The sequence below is a fragment of the Cryptomeria japonica genome, unplaced genomic scaffold (assembly GCF_030272615.1).
Source record: "Cryptomeria japonica unplaced genomic scaffold, Sugi_1.0 HiC_scaffold_173, whole genome shotgun sequence".
Classification (NCBI taxonomy): Eukaryota; Viridiplantae; Streptophyta; class Pinopsida; order Cupressales; family Cupressaceae; genus Cryptomeria; species Cryptomeria japonica.
In genome coordinates, this window is record NW_026728995.1 from 182,501 (window position 1) to 202,500 (window position 20,000).

Consider the following 20,000-nt stretch of genomic DNA (forward strand, 5'->3'; position numbering starts at 1 on the left):
AGCTCCCCATGTCCGAACTGGGGATTTCTGGGTAGGGGCTTCGGGTGCGCATTACTTTTTTGCCCAAGCGTCCAGTGGGGTTTCTGGTGCGCTCCGAAGTGGGGTTATTGGAGCGGCCCCTCTTTTTTTGTCCGAGCGTTTGGTGGGGTTGCGCGCCCTGGTGGGCACCATGGTGCGCACCAAGGAGCGCTCCGAAGTGTGCTCCAAGGTGCGGCGTGCACGAAGTCGGAGCCCGGTTTGCCCCGGGTGCGCACCTCGCGTGCACCTTCGCCGCGGTGGGCACCATGGCGTGCACGAAGTCGGAGCCCGGTTTGCCCCGGGTGCGCACCTCGGCTGGGTTGCGCGCCCTGGTGCGCACCAAGGAGCGCTCCGAAGTGTGCTCCAAGGTGCGGCGTGCACGAAGTCGGAGCCCGGTTTGCCCCGGGTGCGCACCTCGCGTGCACCTTGGCGCGGTGGGCACCATGGCGTGCACGAAGTCGGAGCCCGGTTTGCCCCGGGTGCGCACCCCGCGTGCACCTTCGCCGGGGTGGGCACCTCGGCTGGGTTGCGCGCCCTGGTGCGCACCAAGGAGCGCTCCGAAGTGTGCTCCAAGGTGCGGCGTGCACGAAGTCGGAGCCCGGTTTGCCCCGGGTGCGCACCTCGCGTGCACCTTCGCCGCGGTGGGCACCTTGGCTGGGTTGGGCACCATTGAGCGCTCCGAAGTGTGCTCCAAGGTGCGCACCATGGCCCTCCAAGGTGCGCAGCATGGCGTGCACGAAGTCGGAGCCCGGTTTGCCCCGGGTGCGCACCTCGCGTGCACCTTCGCCAGGGTGGGCACCTCGGTGCGCACACCTTCTCAATGTTTTCTTGCCTTTTCTGGAAATTGGTGAAGGCAGCGCATCAAAGGTGCGCACCTCGGTGTGCTCCGAGGTGCGAACCCGAGAGCGCTCCGAGGTGCCCACGAAGTCGAAAGTCGGGTTAATTGCATTGTTTTCCCCGGGTGCGCTCCGAGGTGCGCAACATCGGTGCGCACCAAGGAGGGCTCCGAAGTGTGCTCCAAGGTGCGCACGATTCGGAGCTCGGTTTGCCCGGGGTGCGCACACCTTGGCTGGGTTGCGCACCCTTTGTGCGCTCCAAGGTGCGCACGAAGTCGGAGCTCGGTTTGCCCCGGGTGCGCACCTTCGCCAGGGTGCGCACCTTGATGCGCACGCCTTGGCTGGGCTGCGCACCTTGGTGGGCGCCATGGTGCGCACCTTTCGTGCGCTCCAAGGTGCGCACGAAGTCGGAGCTCGGTTTGCCCCGGGTGCGCACCTTGGTGGGCGCCATGGTGCACTCCGAGGTGCCCAAGATTGGTGCGCACCAAGGAGCGCTCCGAAGTGCGCTCCAAGGTGCGCAGGTGCGCGCGAAGTCGAAAGTTGGGTTAATTGTCCGGTTTGCCTCGGGTGCGCACCTTGCGTGCACCTTCGCCAGGGTGGGCGCCTTGGTGCGCACACCTTGGCTGGGCTGCGCACCCGGGCGCGCACACCTTGGCACCCGCGTTTCCTTCATTTTAAATTTTTTTTTTTTACAATCTCTCAAGTGGGAAATTCTATAATCTCAACTTTTTTTGCCTTTTCAGGAAACTTTTGAATGGAGCGCATCATTGGTGCGCTCCGAAGTGTGCTCCAAGGTGCGCACCTCTGGTGTGCTCCAAAGCTCTCTCTAGCTGCGTGCACCTGCCCCGGCCGCGCACCCGGCCCCGCCCAGCTTCGCTCACCTGTCCCGGGCGTCTGGTGCGGAACCTTAGAGTAAGAAACATCACCGTGCACCTTGGCCAACGTGCGCGACTCGACCGAGCGCGCACTGGCCGAGGTGCACACCGATTTCACCTGGGTGCGCGCGCAGCACCTCGGGCGCACCGGGGTGCGCGCACAACGCCCGGGTTGCACCGTGGCCTGTGTGCTCGGGGCGCCTCGGGTGCGCGCTCGGTGTCGCCCCCGCGCGCGCGGTAGTGCGGGCAGCGCACCCCGGCCCGGCCCGGCCCCGACGAGAACGCAAACGGGCAAAAGGTTTATTCAAATAGCATTGCGACGCCCGGCGAAAAACTAAAAAAGGGTGCAACACCGGGACTTCCCGGGAGGTCACCCATCCCAGTACTACTCCGGCCCAAGCGCGCTTAACTGCGGAGTTCTGATGGGATCCGGTGCACTAACGCTGGTATGATCGCACCCGTTATGAGCTTGTCGCAGTGTGTACTTAGCAAACCGCGACCCACGTGCGAATCCACCCCGGCCACCCACCCCCGTCGAGGTGCACACCCTCCCTCGCGAAGTGCGCCCCGTTCGCCAAGTGTGAGCCCTGCCCGGGGCGCGCACCTTGCTAGGGCGTCGGGTGTGCACCCGGCCCGGCCTACGTGCGTGCACCTGGACGGGGCGTCGTGTGCGTGCAGTGTCCCGTCTGCAACGCGGTGCCCACACACCACCTCGGGCGCAACGACCTGCGCTCACATGTGGGCCGAGTGCACCTTGGTGCATGTTCGGGGCGCCTCGGGTGCACGCTCGATCTTGCCCCGGTGCACCAAGGCGCTCGGTTTGCCCCGGGTGCGCACTTGGTGCAAGGTGGGCACCCAAAATAGGGATCAAGCACCAAAACACAAGTTTCGGGATGCAAAATGGGACCCAAGGACCACAAATGCGTTCCAAGACCCATGATGGGTCCACGAGAACAAAAATGTGTTCCGAGACTTAATAAACAAATATTGGGTTTTAGGAGAAGAAACATGCTCTGATGCCCAAAACGAGAATCGACCCCGAAAAGGCCACAGGCCAAAAGTGGGATGCGAGACAAAAAAAAATGGGACCCGAGGACCAAAATTGGGTTCCCAGGTCGAAGACAGGGCAACCGGACAAGAAACGACCTCTAAGGCTCGAAATGAGTCCCGACGACTAAAACTTGACAAGAAGCACCCATCAGGCACCCAACTCGACACCCATGGGATGCCGACCCACCCGGGCTTCCACCTAGCACACCTTGGCACCCACCCACCCTCGCACCCAACCTCGCACCCAACTTAGCACCTTTGAACCCACATTGGCACTCACCCTGACCCTGGCACCTTGGAACCCACATTGGCACTCACCTTGACCCTGGCACCCACCTTTGCACTCACCTTGGGACCCACCCTGGCTCCCACCTCGGCACCCACCCAGACACCCACCTTGGTTCCTTGGCACCCACCTTGGATCCTTGGCACCCACCCCGACACCCACCTTGGCACGCAACTTGGCTACTTGCCACCCACCTTGGCTCCTTGACGCCCACCCCGACAACCACCCCGTGACCTACCCTGGCTAGGGTTGGTGCACACCCACCCTGGTGCCCACCTTGGCACCCACCCCATGACCCACCTTGGCACGCACCTTAGTACCCACCCCGTTACCCACCCTAGGACCCACCCCGTGACCCACCTTGGCCAGGGTGGGTGCCTTGGTGCGCACAACTTGCCTGGGCTGCACACCAGGGCGGGCTCAAGATGGCACCCGCGTTCCGTTTTTTTCACTATCTTTCAAAACGGAAATTTTAAAATCTCGTTTTTTTTTTTTTTTTGCCTTTTCTGGAAATTAGTGAAGGCAGCGCATCAAAGGTGCGCAATGCTGGTGCGAACCCGGGAGCGCTCCGATGTGTGCTCCAAGGTGCGGCGTGCACGAAGTCCGAGCCCGGCTTGCCCCGGGTGCGCACCTCGCGTGCACCTTCGCCGGGGTGAGCACCTTGGCTGGGTTGCGCGCCCTGGTGCGCACCAAGGAGCGCTCTGAAGTGTGCTCCAAGGTGCGGCGTGCACGAAGTCGGAGCTCGGTTTGCCCCGGGTGTGCACCTCGGGTGCGCACCTCGCGTGCACCTTCGCTGCGGTGGGCACCTTGGCTGGGTTGCGCGCCTTGGTGGGCACCATGCAGTGCACGAAGTCGGAGCCCGGTTTGCCCCGGGCGCGCACCTCCGCCAGGGTGGGCACCTTGGTGCGCACAACTTGCCTGGGCTGCGCACCAGGAAGGGCTCAAGATGGCACCCGCGTTCCGTTTTTTTCACTATCTTTCAGAACGGAAATTTTAAAATATCGTTTTTTTTTGCCTTTTCTGGAAATTAGTGAAGGCAGCGCATCAAAGGTGCGCAACGCTGGTGCGAACCTGGGAGCACTCCGATGTGTGCTCCAAGGTGCGGCGTGCACGAAGTCGGAGCCCGGTTTGCCCCGGGTGCGCCCTGGTGGGCACCATGGTGCGCACCAAGGAGCGCTCCGAAGTGTGCTCCAAGGTGCGGCCTGCACGAAGTCGGAGCCCGGTTTGCCCCGGGTGTGCACCGCGGGTGGGCACCTTGGTGCGCATGCCTTGCCTGGGCTGCGCACCAGGGCGGGCTCAAGATGGCACCCGCGTTCCGTTTTTTTCACTATCTTTCAAAACGGAAATTTTAAAATCTCATTTTTTTTTGCCTTTTCTGGAAATTAGTGAAGGCAGCGCATCAAAGGTGCGCACCTCGCTGCCCACCACGGTGCGCAACGCCGGTGGGCACCCGGGAGTGCTTCGAAGTGTGCTCCAAGGTGCTGCGTGCACGTTGTCGGAGCCCGGTTTGCCCCGGGTGCGCACCTCGCGTGCACCTTCGTCGGGGTGGGCACCTTGGCTGGGTTTGCCCCGGCTGCGCTCCGAAGCGGGGTTATTGGAGCGCCGCCTCTTTTTTTGTCGGAGCGTTTGGTGGGGTTTCTCGCATTGGCTCTTCCCAGGCCCGGTTGCCACCCTGGCGCGCACGAAGTCGGAAGTAGGGTTAATTGCCCGGGTGCGCACCTTTGCCAGGGTGGGCACCTTACCTGGGCTGTGCACCCGGGCGGGCTCAAGATGGCACCCGCGTTCCGTTTTTTTCACTATCTTTCAAAACGGAAATTTTAAAATCTCCTCTTTTTTTTGCCTTTTCTGGAAATTAGTGAAGGCAGCGCATCAAAGGTGCGCACCTCGCTGCCCACCTTGGTGTGCTCTGAGGTGCGCACCCGGGAGCGCTACGAAGTGTGCTCCAAGGTGCGGCGTGCACGTTGTCGGAGCCCGGTTTGCCCCGGGTGCGCACCTCGCCTGCACCTTGGCCGGGGTGGGCACCCTGGCTGGGTTTGCCCAGGGTGCGCTCCGAAGCGGGGTTACTGGAGCGCCCCCTCTTTTTTTGTCAGAGCGTTTGGTGGGGTTTCTCGCATTGGCTCTTCCCAGGCCCGGTTGTTGGGTGCGCTCCCACCCTGGCGCGCGCGAAGTTGGAAGTTGGGTTAATTGCCCGGGCGCGCACCTTCGCCAGGGTGGGCACCTTGGTGCGCACACCTTGGCTGGGCTGCGCACCAGGGCGGGCTCAAGATGGCACCAGCATTCCCTTTTTTTCACTATCTTTCAAAACGGAAATTTTAAAATCTCGTTTTTTTTTGCCTTTTATGGAAATTAGTGAAGGCATCGCATCAAAGGTGCGCACCTCGCTGCCCACCTTGGTGTGCTCCGAGGTGCCCACCACGGTGCGCTCCGAGGTGCCCACCACGGTGCGCAACGCCGGTGCGAACCCGGGAGCGCCCCGATGTGTGCTCCAAGGTGCGGCGTGCACGAAGCCGGACCCCGGTTTGCCCCGGGTGCGCACCTCGCGTGCACCTTGGTGCGCACACCTTGGCTGGGTTGCGCGGCCTGGTGGGCACCATGGTGCGCACCAAGGAGCGCTCCGAAGTGTGCTCCAAGGTGCGGCGTGCACGAAGTCCTAGCCCGGTTTGCCCCGGGTGCGCACCTTCGCCGCGGTGGGCACCATGGCGTGCACGAAGTCGGAGCCCGGTTTGCCCCGGGTGCGCACCTCGCGTGCACCTTCGCCGGGGTGGGCACCTCGGCTGGGTTGCGCGCCCTGGTGCGCACCAAGGAGCGCTCCGAAGTGTGCTCCAAGGTGCGGCGTGCACGAAGTCGGAGCCCGGTTTGCCCCGGGTGCGCACCTTCGCCGCGGTGGGCACCCTGGTGCGCACCATGGCGTGCACGAAGTCGGAGCCCGGTTTGCCCCGGGTGCGCACCTCGCGTGCACCTTCGGCGGGGTTGCGCGCCCTGGTGCGCACCAAGGAGCGCTCCGAAGTGTGCTCCAAGGTGCGGCGTGCACGAAGTCGGAGCCCGGTTTGCCCCGGGTGCGCACCTCGCGTGCACCTTCGGCGGGGTTGCGCGCCCTGGTGGGCACCATGGTGCGCACCAAGGAGCGCTCCGAAGTGTGCTCCAAGGTGCGGCGTGCACGAAGTCGGAGCCCGGTTTGCCCCGGGTGCGCACCTCGCGTGCACCTTCGCCGCGGTGGGCACCATGGCGTGCACGAAGTCGGAGCCCGGTTTGCCCCGGGTGCGCACCTCGCGTGCACCTTCGCCGGGGTGGGCACCTCGGCTGGGTTGCGCGCCCTGGTGCGCACCAAGGAGCGCTCCGAAGTGTGCTCCAAGGTGCGGCGTGCACGAAGTCGGAGCCCGGTTTGCCCCGGGTGCGCACCTCGCGTGCACCTTCGCCGCGGTGGGCACCATGGCGTGCACGAAGTCGGAGCCCGGTTTGCCTCGGGTGCGCACCCCGCGTGCACCTTCGCCGGGGTGGGCACCTCGGCTGGGTTGCGCGCCCTGGTGCGCACCAAGGAGCGCTCCGAAGTGTGCTCCAAGGTGCGGCGTGCACGAAGTCGGAGCCCGGTTTGCCCCGGGTGCGCACCTCGCGTGCACCTTCGCCGCGGTGGGCACCTTGGCTGGGTTGGGCACCATTGAGCGCTCCGAAGTGTGCTCCAAGGTGCGCACCATGGCCCTCCAAGGTGCGCAGCATGGCGTGCACGAAGTCGGAGCCCGGTTTGCCCCGGGTGCGCACCTCGCGTGCACCTTCGCCAGGGTGGGCACCTCGGTGCGCACACCTTCTCAATGTTTTCTTGCCTTTTCTGGAAATTGGTGAAGGCAGCGCATCAAAGGTGCGCACCTCGGTGTGCTCCGAGGTGCGAACCCGAGAGCGCTCCGAGGTGCCCACGAAGTCGAAAGTCGGGTTAATTGCATTGTTTTCCCCGGGTGCGCTCCGAGGTGCGCAACATCGGTGCGCACCAAGGAGGGCTCCGAAGTGTGCTCCAAGGTGCGCACGATTCGGAGCTCGGTTTGCCCGGGGTGCGCACACCTTGGCTGGGTTGCGCACCCTTTGTGCGCTCCAAGGTGCGCACGAAGTCGGAGCTCGGTTTGCCCCGGGTGCGCACCTTCGCCAGGGTGCGCACCTTGATGCGCACGCCTTGGCTGGGCTGCGCACCTTGGTGGGCGCCATGGTGCGCACCTTTCGTGCGCTCCAAGGTGCGCACGAAGTCGGAGCTCGGTTTGCCCCGGGTGCGCACCTTGGTGGGCGCCATGGTGCACTCCGAGGTGCCCAAGATTGGTGCGCAACAAGGAGCGCTCCGAAGTGCGCTCCAAGGTGCGCAGGTGCGCGCGAAGTCGAAAGTTGGGTTAATTGTCCGGTTTGCCTCGGGTGCGCACCTTGCGTGCACCTTCGCCAGGGTGGGCGCCTTGGTGCGCACACCTTGGCTGGGCTGCGCACCCGGGCGCGCACACCTTGGCACCCGCGTTTCCTTCATTTTAAATTTTTTTTTTTTACAATCTCTCAAGTGGGAAATTCTATAATCTCAACTTTTTTTGCCTTTTCAGGAAACTTTTGAATGGAGCGCATCATTGGTGCGCTCCGAAGTGTGCTCCAAGGTGCGCACCTCTGGTGTGCTCCAAAGCTCTCTCCAGCTGCGTGCACCTGCCCCGGCCGCGCACCCGGCCCCGCCCAGCTTCGCTCACCTGTCCCGGGCGTCTGGTGCGGAACCTTAGAGTAAGAAACATCACCGTGCACCTTGGCCAACGTGCGCGACTCGACCGAGCGCGCACTGGCCGAGGTGCACACCGATTTCACCTGGGTGCGCGCGCAGCACCTCGGGCGCACCGGGGTGCGCGCACAACGCCCGGGTTGCACCGTGGCCTGTGTGCTCGGGGCGCCTCGGGTGCGCGCTCGGTGTCGCCCCCGCGCGCGCGGTAGTGCGGGCAGCGCACCCCGGCCCGGCCCGGCCCCGACGAGAACGCAAACGGGCAAAAGGTTTATTCAAATAGCATTGCGACGCCCGGCGAAAAACTAAGAAAGGGTGCAACACCGGGACTTCCCGGGAGGTCACCCATCCTAGTACTACTCCGGCCCAAGCGCGCTTAACTGCGGAGTTCTGATGGGATCCGGTGCACTAACGCTGGTATGATCGCACCCGTTATGAGCTTGTCGCAGTGTGTACTTAGCAAACCGCGACCCACGTGCGAATCCACCCCGGCCACCCACCCCCGTCGAGGTGCACACCCTCCCTCGCGAAGTGCGCCCCGTTCGCCAAGTGTGAGCCCTGCCCGGGTGCGCGCACCTTGCTAGGGCGTCGGGTGTGCACCCGGCCCGGCCTACGTGCGTGCACCTGGACGGGGCGTCGTGTGCGTGCAGTGTCCCGTCTGCAACGCGGTGCCCACACACCACCTCGGGCGCAACGACCTGCGCTCACATGTGGGCCGAGTGCACCTTGGTGCATGTTCGGGGCGCCTCGGGTGCACGCTCGATCTTGCCCCGGTGCACCAAGGCGCTCGGTTTGCCCCGGGTGCGCACTTGGTGCAAGGTGGGCACCCAAAATAGGGATCAAGCACCAAAACACAAGTTTCGGGATGCAAAATGGGACCCAAGGACCACAAATGCGTTCCAAGACCCATGATGGGTCCACGAGAACAAAAATGTGTTCCGAGACTTAATAAACAAATATTGGGTTTTAGGAGAAGAAACATGCTCTGATGCCCAAAACGAGAATCGACCCCGAAAAGGCCACAGGCCAAAAGTGGGATGCGAGACAAAAAAAAATGGGACCCGAGGACCAAAATTGGGTTCCCAGGTCGAAGACAGGGCAACCGGACAAGAAACGACCTCTAAGGCTCGAAATGAGTCCCGACGACTAAAACTTGACAAGAAGCACCCATCAGGCACCCAACTCGACACCCATGGGATGCCGACCCACCCGGGCTTCCACCTAGCACACCTTGGCACCCACCCACCCTCGCACCCAACCTCGCACCCAACTTAGCACCTTTGAACCCACATTGGCACTCACCCTGACCCTGGCACCTTGGAACCCACATTGGCACTCACCTTGACCCTGGCACCCACCTTTGCACTCACCTTGGGACCCACCCTGGCTCCCACCTCGGCACCCACCCAGACACCCACCTTGGTTCCTTGGCACCCACCTTGGATCCTTGGCACCCACCCCGACACCCACCTTGGCACGCAACTTGGCTACTTGCCACCCACCTTGGCTCCTTGACGCCCACCCCGACAACCACCCCGTGACCTACCCTGGCTAGGGTTGGTGCACACCCACCCTGGTGCCCACCTTGGCACCCACCCCATGACCCACCTTGGCACGCACCTTAGTACCCACCCTGTTACCCACCCTAGGACCCACCCCGTGACCCACCTTGGCCAGGGTGGGTGCACCCACCCTGGTGCCCACCTTGGCACCCACCCATCCTAGCACCCAGCCTGTGACCGGGCTTGGAACCCAACCTTGCACCCGTCTTGGCCAGTGTGGGTGCGCACCCATCCTGGCACCCACGTTGTGACACACCCTTTAACCCACGCACCCTAGCAGCCACGTTGGCACCCACCTTGGAACACAACCTAGCAACTTGGCACCCACCCCGTGACCCACCTTGGCATCCACCATAGCAGTCGCCCACTTGGCACCCACCTTGGAACCCAAGTTGGCACCCACCTCGGCACCCACCTTGACACTTGTGGACCCACCTTGCCACTCACCCTAGCATCGACCCATCCTAGCACCCACCCTGGCACCTTTGCACCCTAGCACTCACCCATCCTAGCACCTAACCTGTGACCCACCTTGACACTCACCCTCGCACCCACCTTGGAACCCAACCTAGCACCCACCCACCCTGACACCAACCCTAGCACCTACCCACCCTTGCACCCACCCTGTGACCCATCTTGGCACCCACCCATCCTACCACTCAACCTATCACCCACCTTCTCACCCACCTTGGCATCCACCTTAGCACCCACCCACACTGGCACCTTGGCACCCACCTCGGGCAAGGTGGGTGCACACCCACCCTGACACCCAATTTAGAACCAACCGAGCATGTTACCCACCTTGGCACCCACATTGCAGCCCACCCTAGTACCCACCCTATGACCCACATTGGCATCCACACCCTAGCACCCAGGCACCTCGACACCCGCCTTGACACGCACCCTAGCACTAAACCTGTGACCCACCTTGGAACTCACCCTAGAACCCACCCACCCTGTGAACCACCTTGGCATCCACCTTAGCACCCACCCACCTTGGCACCCACTCTAGCACTCACCCATCCTAACACCCAACTTGTTACCCACCTTGGCACCCGCCCTCGCGTCCACCTTGAAACCCACCCTAGCACCCACCCACGCAGGAGCCCACCTTGGCACCCAACCTAACACCCACGCATCCTGGCACCCAACTTGTGACCCACCTTGGAACCCACCCTAGTACCCACCTTTGAACCCACTATATCACCAACCCACCTTGGCACCCACCCTATGACCCTCTTTGGAATCCACCCTAGCACGCACCCACCCTGGCACCCACCATGGAGCGCACCCTAGCACCCACCCACCTCGGCACGCACCTCAACACCCACCTTGGTGTGCGCACTGCGCCAACCTCTCAAAGACCCTATGTGGTGCGCTCCAAAGTGTACACCTTTGGTGCGCTCCAAGGTGCGCACCTTTGGTGCACACCGAGGTGCACACCAAAGTGTGCACCGAGGTGAGCACCAAAGTGCACTCCAAGGTGCACACCAAGGCGTGCACCTTTGGTGCGGTCAATGCAAACGAATTCGGAAGTTGGGGTCGATGTCCTAATCGCTGCTGCAGACTACACGTATGAGAATCGGACAAATAGCTTTATATAGGGGAGGTGTTGCGTTTGATGGGTCGACTCCCCTGGTTGTGTGCACTGCACCAACTTCAAAGACCCTGTCTTGTTTAAGAAGTCAAAAGTTGGGGTGGATGTCCTAATCATTGCTGCAGTCTACGCATGTATGAGAATCAGACAAATAGCTTATATAGGGGAGGTGTTGCATTCGGTGGGTTGACTCCCCTGGTTGTGCGCACTGCGCCAACCTCAAAGACCCCGCATAGCAGAAGAAGTCGGAAGTCGGATTTTGGTGAGCACCAAGGCGTGCACCTTTGGTGCGGTCAACGCAGACGAATTCAGAAGTTGGGGTGGATGTCCTAATCGTTGTTGCAGGCTACACATGTATGAGAATCAGACAAATAGCTTATATAGGGGAGGTGTTGGGTTTGATGGGTCAACTCCCTTGGTTGTGCGCATTACGCCAACCTCAAAGACCTTGTTTTCGTTAAGAAGTCAAAAGTTGGGGTCAATGTCCTAATGGCTCCTGTAGGCTACACATGTATGAGAATCGGACAAATAGCTTATATAGGGGAGGTGTTGGGTTTGATGGGTCGACTCCCCTGGTTGTGCGCATTACGTCAACCTCAAAGACCTTGTTTTCGTTAAGAAGTCAAAAGTTGGGGTCGATGTCCTAATTGCTCCTGTAGACTACACATGTATGAGAATCAGACAAATAGCTTATATAGGGGAGGTGTTGGGTTTGATGGGTTGACTCCCCTAGTTGTTCGCATTACACCAACCTCAAAGACCTTGTTTTCGTTTAGAAGCCGAAAGTTGGGGTCGATGTCCTAATTGCTCCTGCAGGCTACGCATGTATGAGAATCAGACAAATAGCTTATATAGGGGAGGTGTTGGGTTTGATGGGTCGACTCCCCTGGTTGTGCGCATTGCGCCAACCTCAAAGACCCTGCATTGCGGATGAAGTCGAAAGTCAGAGTTTGGTGTGCTACAAGGTGTGGTCGAAGGTGCTCACCTAGGTGTGCACCTTTGGAGCGCAGGAAAAGTGCCCTCCAAAAGTGCGCACCTTTGGAGTGCACAAAAGTGCCCTCCAAAAGTGCGCACCTTTGGAGCGCACAAAAGTGCCCTCCAAAAAGTGCCCTCCAAAAGTGCGCACCTTTGGAGCGCACAAAAGTGCCCTCCAAAAAGTGCCCTCCAAAAGTGCGCACCTTTGGAGTGCAGAAAAGTGCCCTCCAAAAAGTGCCCTCCAAAAGTGTGCACCTTTGGAGTGCACAAAAGTGCCCTCCAAAAGTGCACACCTTTGGAGCGCAGAAAAGTGCCCTCCAAAAAGTGCCCTCCAAAAGTGCGCACCTTTGGAGCGCAGAAAAGTGCCCTCCAAAAAGTGCCCTCCAAAAGTGCGCACCTTTGGAGCGCAGAAAAGTGCCCTCCAAAAAGTGCCCTCCAAAAGTGCGCACCTTTGGAGCGCAGAAAAGTGCCCTCCAAAAAGTGCCCTCCAAAAGTGCGCACCTTTGGAGCGCACAAAAGTGCCCTCCAAAAAGTGCCCTCCAAAAGTGCGCACCTTTGGAGCGCACAAAAGTGCCCTCCAAAAGTGCGCACCTTTGGAGCGCACAAAAGTGCCCTCCAAAAGTGCGCACTTTTGGTGCGCACCAAGGCGCTGGTTCGGTCGTTGCAGGCGAGTTCGGAAGTTGGGGTCGATGTCCTGAGCGGAGGTGCAAACTACACAGGTGTCGGAATCGGACAAATAGCTTATATAGGGGAGGTGTATGCTTCGATGGGTCGACTCCCCAGGTTGAGCGCACCGCGCCAACCTCAAAGACCCTACGGTATGGATGAAGTCGGAAGTTGGGTCCGATGACCGATTCGATTAGTAGGTATGCTCATGAGGTCGGAATTTGGGTCCGATGACCTGCCATGTGCAGGAAGGCGAATGTTGGCACTGTGCGTTGCAAGGTGCACACCAAGGTGCTGGTGCGGTCTTTTTAGTCGAGTTCGGAAGTTGGGGTCGATGTCCTGATCGGAGGTGCAAGCTACACAGGTGTGGGAATCGGACAAATAGCTTATATAGGGGAGGTGTATGCTTCGTTGGGTCGACTCCCCGGGTTGAGCGCACCGCGCCAACCTCAAAGACCCTACGGTATGGATGAAGTCGGAAGTTGGGTCCGATGACCGATTCGATATGTAGGCATACTCGCGAGGTCGGAATTTGGGTCCGATGACCTGCCATGTGCAGGAAGGCGAATGTTGGCACTGTGCGTTGCAAGGTGCGCACCAAGGCGCTGGTTCGGTCGTTGCAGGCGAGTTCGGAAGTTGGGGTCGATGTCCTGATCGGAGGTGCAAACTACACAGGTGTGGGAATCGGACAAATAGCTTATATAGGGGAGGTGTATGCTTCGTTGGGTCGACTCCCCGGGTTGAGCGCACCGCGCCAACCTCAAAGACCCTACGGTATGGATGAAGTCGGAAGTTGTGTCCGATGACCGATTCGATATGTAGGCATACTCGCGAGGTCGGAATTTGGGTCCGATGACCTGCCATGTGCAGGAAGGCGAATGTTGGGACTGTGCGTCGCAAGGTGCGCACCAAGGCGCTGGTGCCGTCGTTGCAGTCGAGTTCGGAAGTTGGGGTCGATGTCCTGGTCAGAGGTGCAAACTACACAGGTGTGGGAATCGGACAAATAGCTTATATAGGGGAGGTGTATGCTTCGATGGGTCGACTCCCCGGGTTGAGCGCACCGCGCCAACCTCAAAGACCCTACAGTATGGATGAAGTCGGAAGTTGGGTCCGATGACCGATTCGATACGTAGGCATATTGGCGAGGTCTGAATTTGTGTCCGATGACCTGCCATGCGCAGGAAGGCGGAATTTGGGTCCGATGACCGAGTTGATGGCGTGCCATGCGCAGAAAGGCGGAATTTGGGTCCGATGACCGAGTTGATGTTGATGGCCCGCCATGCACAGGAAGGCGGAATTTGGGTCCGATGACCGATTTGAAGGCATGCCATGCGCAGAAAGGCGGAGTTTGGGTCCGATGACCGAGTTGATATTGATGGCCCGCCATGCGCAGGAAGGCGGAATTTGGGTCCGATGACCTGACATACGCATGGAGTCCGACTCGGGGGCCGATGTTCGATTCGATGACTTGCATTGTGGGTAAAGTCGGAAGTTGTGGTCTTTGACCCGATTCGATGACCAGACTTCGGCTGCTTGAGAATCGGACAAATAACTTATATAGGGGAGGTAGTGTTCTCGAGCATCCTCCCCCCGTGCCCGTTTATGTCGATTGATGCTGGTGCTCGACTGGTTGGAGCGCTCGGATGCAAAAATCTTGCACCAGGATTTATCGATTGTGATGGACACGGCAAGTCTCCTGATTGCTATGCAGGAGCTCATCGTGAATCTCTATGCGGCCTTGGTATGGACTCGACCTGCGGAATGGTTCGGCAATGGTAGTCGCTCCAACACGTCCTTGCAATGGCCACAGAGGTGATTCGACTAGAGCTCCAGTCTAGCTTTTGGGTTGCTTGGCGGACTGGTATAGCCGCGATCGAGTTCCGGCCATGAACGTTTTAGATAGCTCTTGGGCTTTCTGGGACGGAAGTCGGAAGTTTGGGCTGTTGTCCGATTTGATGACCATTCTTCGGATGTGTGAGAATCGGACAAATAACTTATATAGGGGACTGTGTTGTCTCACGCAGCCCCCTCCGTGCCCCTCTATCTCGACCGATGTTGGTGCTTGAAAGGGTTGGGATCGCTCGGATTTATAAACGTGCACCACCATTTGTCGAGTGTGAGGGACGCGGCAGGTCTCCTAAATGCTATACGGGCGCTCTCTGAGAATCTCTATCCGGCCTCGACACAGACTAGTCTTGCTGAATGGTTTGGCACTGGTAGTCGATCCAACACGTCGTTGTTGTGGCCGCCTAGGCGATTCGATTCGAGCCCCCGTCTAGCTTTTGGGTTGCTTGGCGGATTTTGCCCTATCCGCAAGTGAGCTCGGTCCCTAAACGTTCGAGAAACCCGATTGCTATGCGCCGACTCTCTTTCTTGCGAGCCTCCATCTAGCTTTTGGGTCTCTACGGAACGGAAGTCGGAATCTGGGACCGTTGTTTGATTCGACGAGGCAGACTACGGTTGTGCGAGAATCGGACAAATAACTTATATAGGGGAGGTGTTGACTGGAGCATTCTCCCCCGTGCCCCTCTAACTCGACCAATGCTGGCGCTCGAACGGTGGTAGCGCTCGGATTTTTGTTGAGCGCCAGCATTGGTCGATTTAGAGGGGCATGCGAGATTCCCGAATGCTATGCGAGGGCTCTAACGGAAATGTCTATTGGTTTCGGTATGGATGCAATTGCGAGTGGTTCGGCAAAGGTAGTCGTTCCGATGCGTCCATGTCGTGGCCAAATCGATAATTCGATTTGAGCCCTCGTATAGCATTTGGGTCTCTCGATGTGATTCCGCATTCCAGTCCCTTTGGGCACTGCTTGAGCCGCATCCCAGGGGGTTCCCTTCCCAATAATCTGCCTCGCAACCCGATTGCTATGCGGTGAGGCTCCTCGGCCGCCTCGGAACTATCTGTGTATCAGACGCATCGCGGGATAAGGGGTTGGCAACGGTAGTCGCCCCAAGCGCGTCCGATGCTTGGACCATTCCGAGGCGGCCCTGAAGCCTCTTCCGTCTAGCCGTTGGGTCCTTCTCGCCGCATCCCTTGCCTCGCACCCCGATTGCTATGCGGTGAGGCTCCTCGGCCGCCTTGGAACTATCTGTGTATCAGACGTTCCGAGGCGGCCCTGAAGCCTCTTCCGTCTAGCCGTTGGGTCCTTCTCGCCGCATCCCTCGACTCGCACCCCGATTGCTATGCGGTGAGGCTCCTCGGCCGCCTTGGAACTATCTGTGTATCGGACGCGTCGCGGGATAAGGGGTTGTCACTGGTAGTCGCCCCAAGCGCGTCCGATGCTTGGACCATTCCGAGGCGGCCCTGAAGCCTCTTCCGTCTAGCCGTTGGGTCCTTCTCGCCGCATCCCTCGCCTCGCACCCCGATTGCTATGCGGTGAGGCTCCTCGGCCGCCTTGGAACTATCTGTGTATCGGACGCGTCGCGGGATAAGGGGTTGTCACTGGTAGTCGCCCCAAGCGCGTGCGATGCATGGACCATTCCCAGGCGGCCCTGAAGCCTCTTCCGTCTAGCCGTTGGGTCCTTCTCGCCGCATCCCTCGCCTCGCACCCCGATTGCTATGCAGTGAGGCTCCTCGGCCGCCTTGGAACTATCTGTGTATCGGACGCGTCGCGGGATAAGGGGTTGTCACTGGTAGTCGCCCCAAGCGCGTCCGATGCTTGGACCATTCCGAGGCGGCCCTGAAGCCTCTTCCGTCTAGCCGTTGGGTCCTTCTCGCCGCATCCCTCGCCTCGCACCCCGATTGCTATGCGGTGAGGCTCCTCGGCCGCCTTGGAACTATCTGTGTATCGGACGCGTCGCGGGATAAGGGGTTGTCACTGGTAGTCGCCCCAAGCGCGTCCGATGCTTGGACCATTCCGAGGCGGCCCTGAAGCCTCTTCCGTCTAGCCGTTGGGTCCTTCTCGCCGCATCCCTCGCCTCGCACCCCGATTGCTATGCGGTGAGGCTCCTCGGCCGCCTTGGAACTATCTGTGTATCGGACGCGTCGCGGGATAAGGGGTTGTCACTGGTAGTCGCCCCAAGCGCGTCCGATGCTTGGACCATTCCGAGGCGGCCCTGAAGCCTCTTCCGTCTAGCCGTTGGGTCCTTCTCGCCGCATCCCTCGCCTCGCACCCCGATTGCTATGCGGTGAGGCTCCTCGGCCGCCTTGGAACTATCTGTGTATCGGACGCATCGCGGGATAAGGGGTTGTCACTGGTAGTCGCCCCAAGCGCGTCCGATGCTTGGACCATTCCGAGGCGGCCCTGAAGCCTCTTCCGTCTAGCCGTTGGGTCCTTCTCGCCGCATCCCTCGCCTCGCACCCCGATTGCTATGCGGTGAGGCTCCTCGGCCGCCTTGGAACTATCTGTGTATCGGACGCGTCGCGGGATAAGGGGTTGTCACTGGTAGTCGCCCCAAGCGCGTCCGATGCTTGGACCATTCCGAGGCGGCCCTGAAGCCTCTTCCGTCTAGCCGTTGGGTCCTTCTCGCCGCATCCCTCGCCTCGCACCCCGATTGCTATGCGGTGAGGCTCCTCGGCCGCCTTGGAACTATCTGTGTATCGGACGCGTCGCGGGATAAGGGGTTGTCACTGGTAGTCGCCCCAAGCGCGTCCGATGCTTGGACCATTCCGAGGCGGCCCTGAAGCCTCTTCCGTCTAGCCGTTGGGTCCTTCTCGCCGCATCCCTCGCCTCGCACCCCGATTGCTATGCGGTGAGGCTCCTCGGCCGCCTTGGAACTATCTATGTATCGGACGCGTCGCGGGATAAGGGGTTGTCACTGGTAGTCGCCCCAAGCGCGTCCGATGCTTGGACCATTCCGAGGCGGACCTGAAGCCTCTTCCGTCTAGCCGTTGGGTCCTTCTCGCCGCATCCCTCGCCTCGCACCCCGATTGCTATGCGGTGAGGCTCCTCGGCCGCCTTGGAACTATCTGTGTATCGGACGCGTCGCGGGATAAGGGGTTGTCACTGGTAGTCGCCCCAAGCGCGTCCGATGCTTGGACCATTCCGAGGCGGCCCTGAAGCCTCTTCCGTCTAGCCGTTGGGTCCTTCTCGCCGCATCCCTCGCCTCGCACCCCGATTGCTATGCGGTGAGGCTCCTCGGCCGCCTTGGAACTATCTGTGTATCGGACGCGTCGCGGGATAAGGGGTTGTCACTGGTAGTCGCCCCAAGCGCGTCCGATGCTTGGACCATTCCGAGGCGGCCCTGAAGCCTCTTCCGTCTAGCCGTTGGGTCCTTCTCGCCGCATCCCTCGCCTCGCACCCCGATTGCTATGCGGTGAGGCTCCTCGGCCGCCTTGGAACTATCTGTGTATCGGACGCATCGCGGGATAAGGGGTTGTCACTGGTAGTCGCCCCAAGCGCGTCCGATGCTTGGACCATTCCGAGGCGGCCCTGAAGCCTCTTCCGTCTAGCCGTTGGGTCCTTCTCGCCGCATCCCTCGCCTCGCACCCCGATTGCTATGCGGTGAGGCTCCTCGGCCGCCTTGGAACTATCTGTGTATCGGACGCGTCGCGGGATAAGGGGTTGTCACTGGTAGTCGCCCCAAGCGCGTCCGATGCTTGGACCATTCCGAGGCGGACCTGAAGCCTCTTCCGTCTAGCCGTTGGGTCCTTCTCGCCGCATCCCTCGCCTCGCACCCCGATTGCTATGCGGTGAGGCTCCTCGGCCGCCTTGGAACTATCTGTGTATCGGACGCGTCGCGGGATAAGGGGTTGTCACTGGTAGTCGCCCCAAGCGCGTCCGATGCTTGGACCATTCCGAGGCGGCCCTGAAGCCTCTTCCGTCTAGCCGTTGGGTCCTTCTCGCCGCATCCCTCGCCTCGCACCCCGATTGCTATGCGGTGAGGCTCCTCGGCCGCCTTGGAACTATCTGTGTATCGGACGCGTCGCGGGATAAGGGGTTGTCACTGGTAGTCGCCCCAAGCGCGTCCGATGCTTGGACCATTCCGAGGCGGACCTGAAGCCTCTTCCCTCTAGCCGTTGGGGCTTTCTCGCCGCATCCCTCGCCTCGCACCCCGATTGCTATTCGGTGAGGCTCCTCGGCCGCCTTGGAACTATCTGTGTATCGGACGCATCGCGGGATAAGGGGTTGGCAGTGGTAGTCGCCCCAAGCGCGTCCGATGCTTGGACCATTCCGAGGCGGCCCTGCAGCCTCTTCCGTCTAGCCGTTGGGGCCATCTCGCTGCATCCCCCACCTCGCACCACGATTGCTATGCGGTGAGGCTCCTTGGCCGCCTCGGAACTATCTGTGTATCGGACGCATCGCGGGATAAGGGGTTGTCACTGGTAGTCGCCCCAAGCGCGTCCGATGCTTGGACCATTCCGAGGCGGCCCTGCAGCCTCTTCCGTCTAGCCGTTGGGGCCATCTCGCCGCATCCCCCAGCTCCTCGGCCGCCTCGGAACTATCTGTGTATCGGACGCATCGCGGGATAAGGGGTTGGCAGTGGTAGTCGCCCCAAGCGCGTTCGATGCTTGGACTATTCCGAGGCGGCCCCGCAGCCTCTTCCGTCTACCCTTTGGGGCCATCTCGCCGCATCCCTCGCCTCGCACCCCGATTGCTATGCGGTGAGGCTCCTCGGCCGCCTGGGAACTATCTTCGTATCGGATGCATCGCGGGATAAGGGGTTGTCACTGGTAGTCGCCCCAAGCGCGTCCGATGCTTGGACTATTCCGAGGCGGCCCTGTGGCCTCTTCCGTCTAGCCGTTGGGGCCATCTCGCCGCATCCCTCACCTCGCACCCCCATTGCTATGCGGTGAGGCTCCTCGGCCGCCTTGGAACTGTCTTCGTATCGGAAGCATCGCGGGATAAGGGGTTGTCACTGGTAGTCGCCCCAAGCGCGTCCGATGCTTGGACTATTCCGAGGCGGCCCTGCAGCCTCTTCCGTCTAGCCGTTGGGGCCATCTCGCCGCATCCCCCACCTCGCACCCGGATTGCTATGCGGTGAGGCTCCTCGGCCGCCTTGGAACTATCTTCGTATCGGACGCATCGCGGGATAAGGGGTTGTCACTGGTAGTCGCCCCAAGCGCGTCCGATGCTTGGACTATTCCGACGCGGCCCTGTGGCCTCTTCCGTCTAGCCGTTGGGGCCATCTCGCCGCATCCCCCACCTCGCACCCCGATTGCTATGCGGTGAGGCTCCTCGGCCGCCTTGGAACCATCTTCGTATCGGACGCATCGCGGGATGAGGGGTTGTCACTGGTAGTCGCCCCAAGCGCGTCCGATGCTTGGACCATTCCGAGGCGGCCCTGAAGCCTCTTCCGTCTAGCCGTTGGGGCCTTCCCGCCCCATCCCTCGCCTCGCACCCCCGATTGCTATGCGGTGAGGCTCCTCGGCCGCCTTGGAACCATCTGTGTATCGGACGCATCGCGGGATAAGGGGTTGGCACTGGTAGTCGCCCCAAGCGCGTCCGATGCTTGGAGCATTCCGAG

General features: G+C 60.9%; 2 non-coding genes across 2 annotated transcripts; both read right to left on the bottom strand.

The window, feature by feature from the left end:
• Positions 1-2,070: 2,070 nt before the first annotated feature.
• Positions 2,071-2,189, bottom strand: LOC131867488 (5S ribosomal RNA). Its single transcript, XR_009366041.1, has one exon. It is a non-coding gene; the product is annotated as a 5S ribosomal RNA (ribosomal RNA).
• A 5,914-nt stretch (positions 2,190-8,103) lies between these two features.
• On the bottom strand, positions 8,104-8,222 carry LOC131867509 (5S ribosomal RNA). Its single transcript, XR_009366062.1, has one exon. It is a non-coding gene; the product is annotated as a 5S ribosomal RNA (ribosomal RNA).
• Between the last annotated feature and the right edge of the window lie 11,778 nt (positions 8,223-20,000).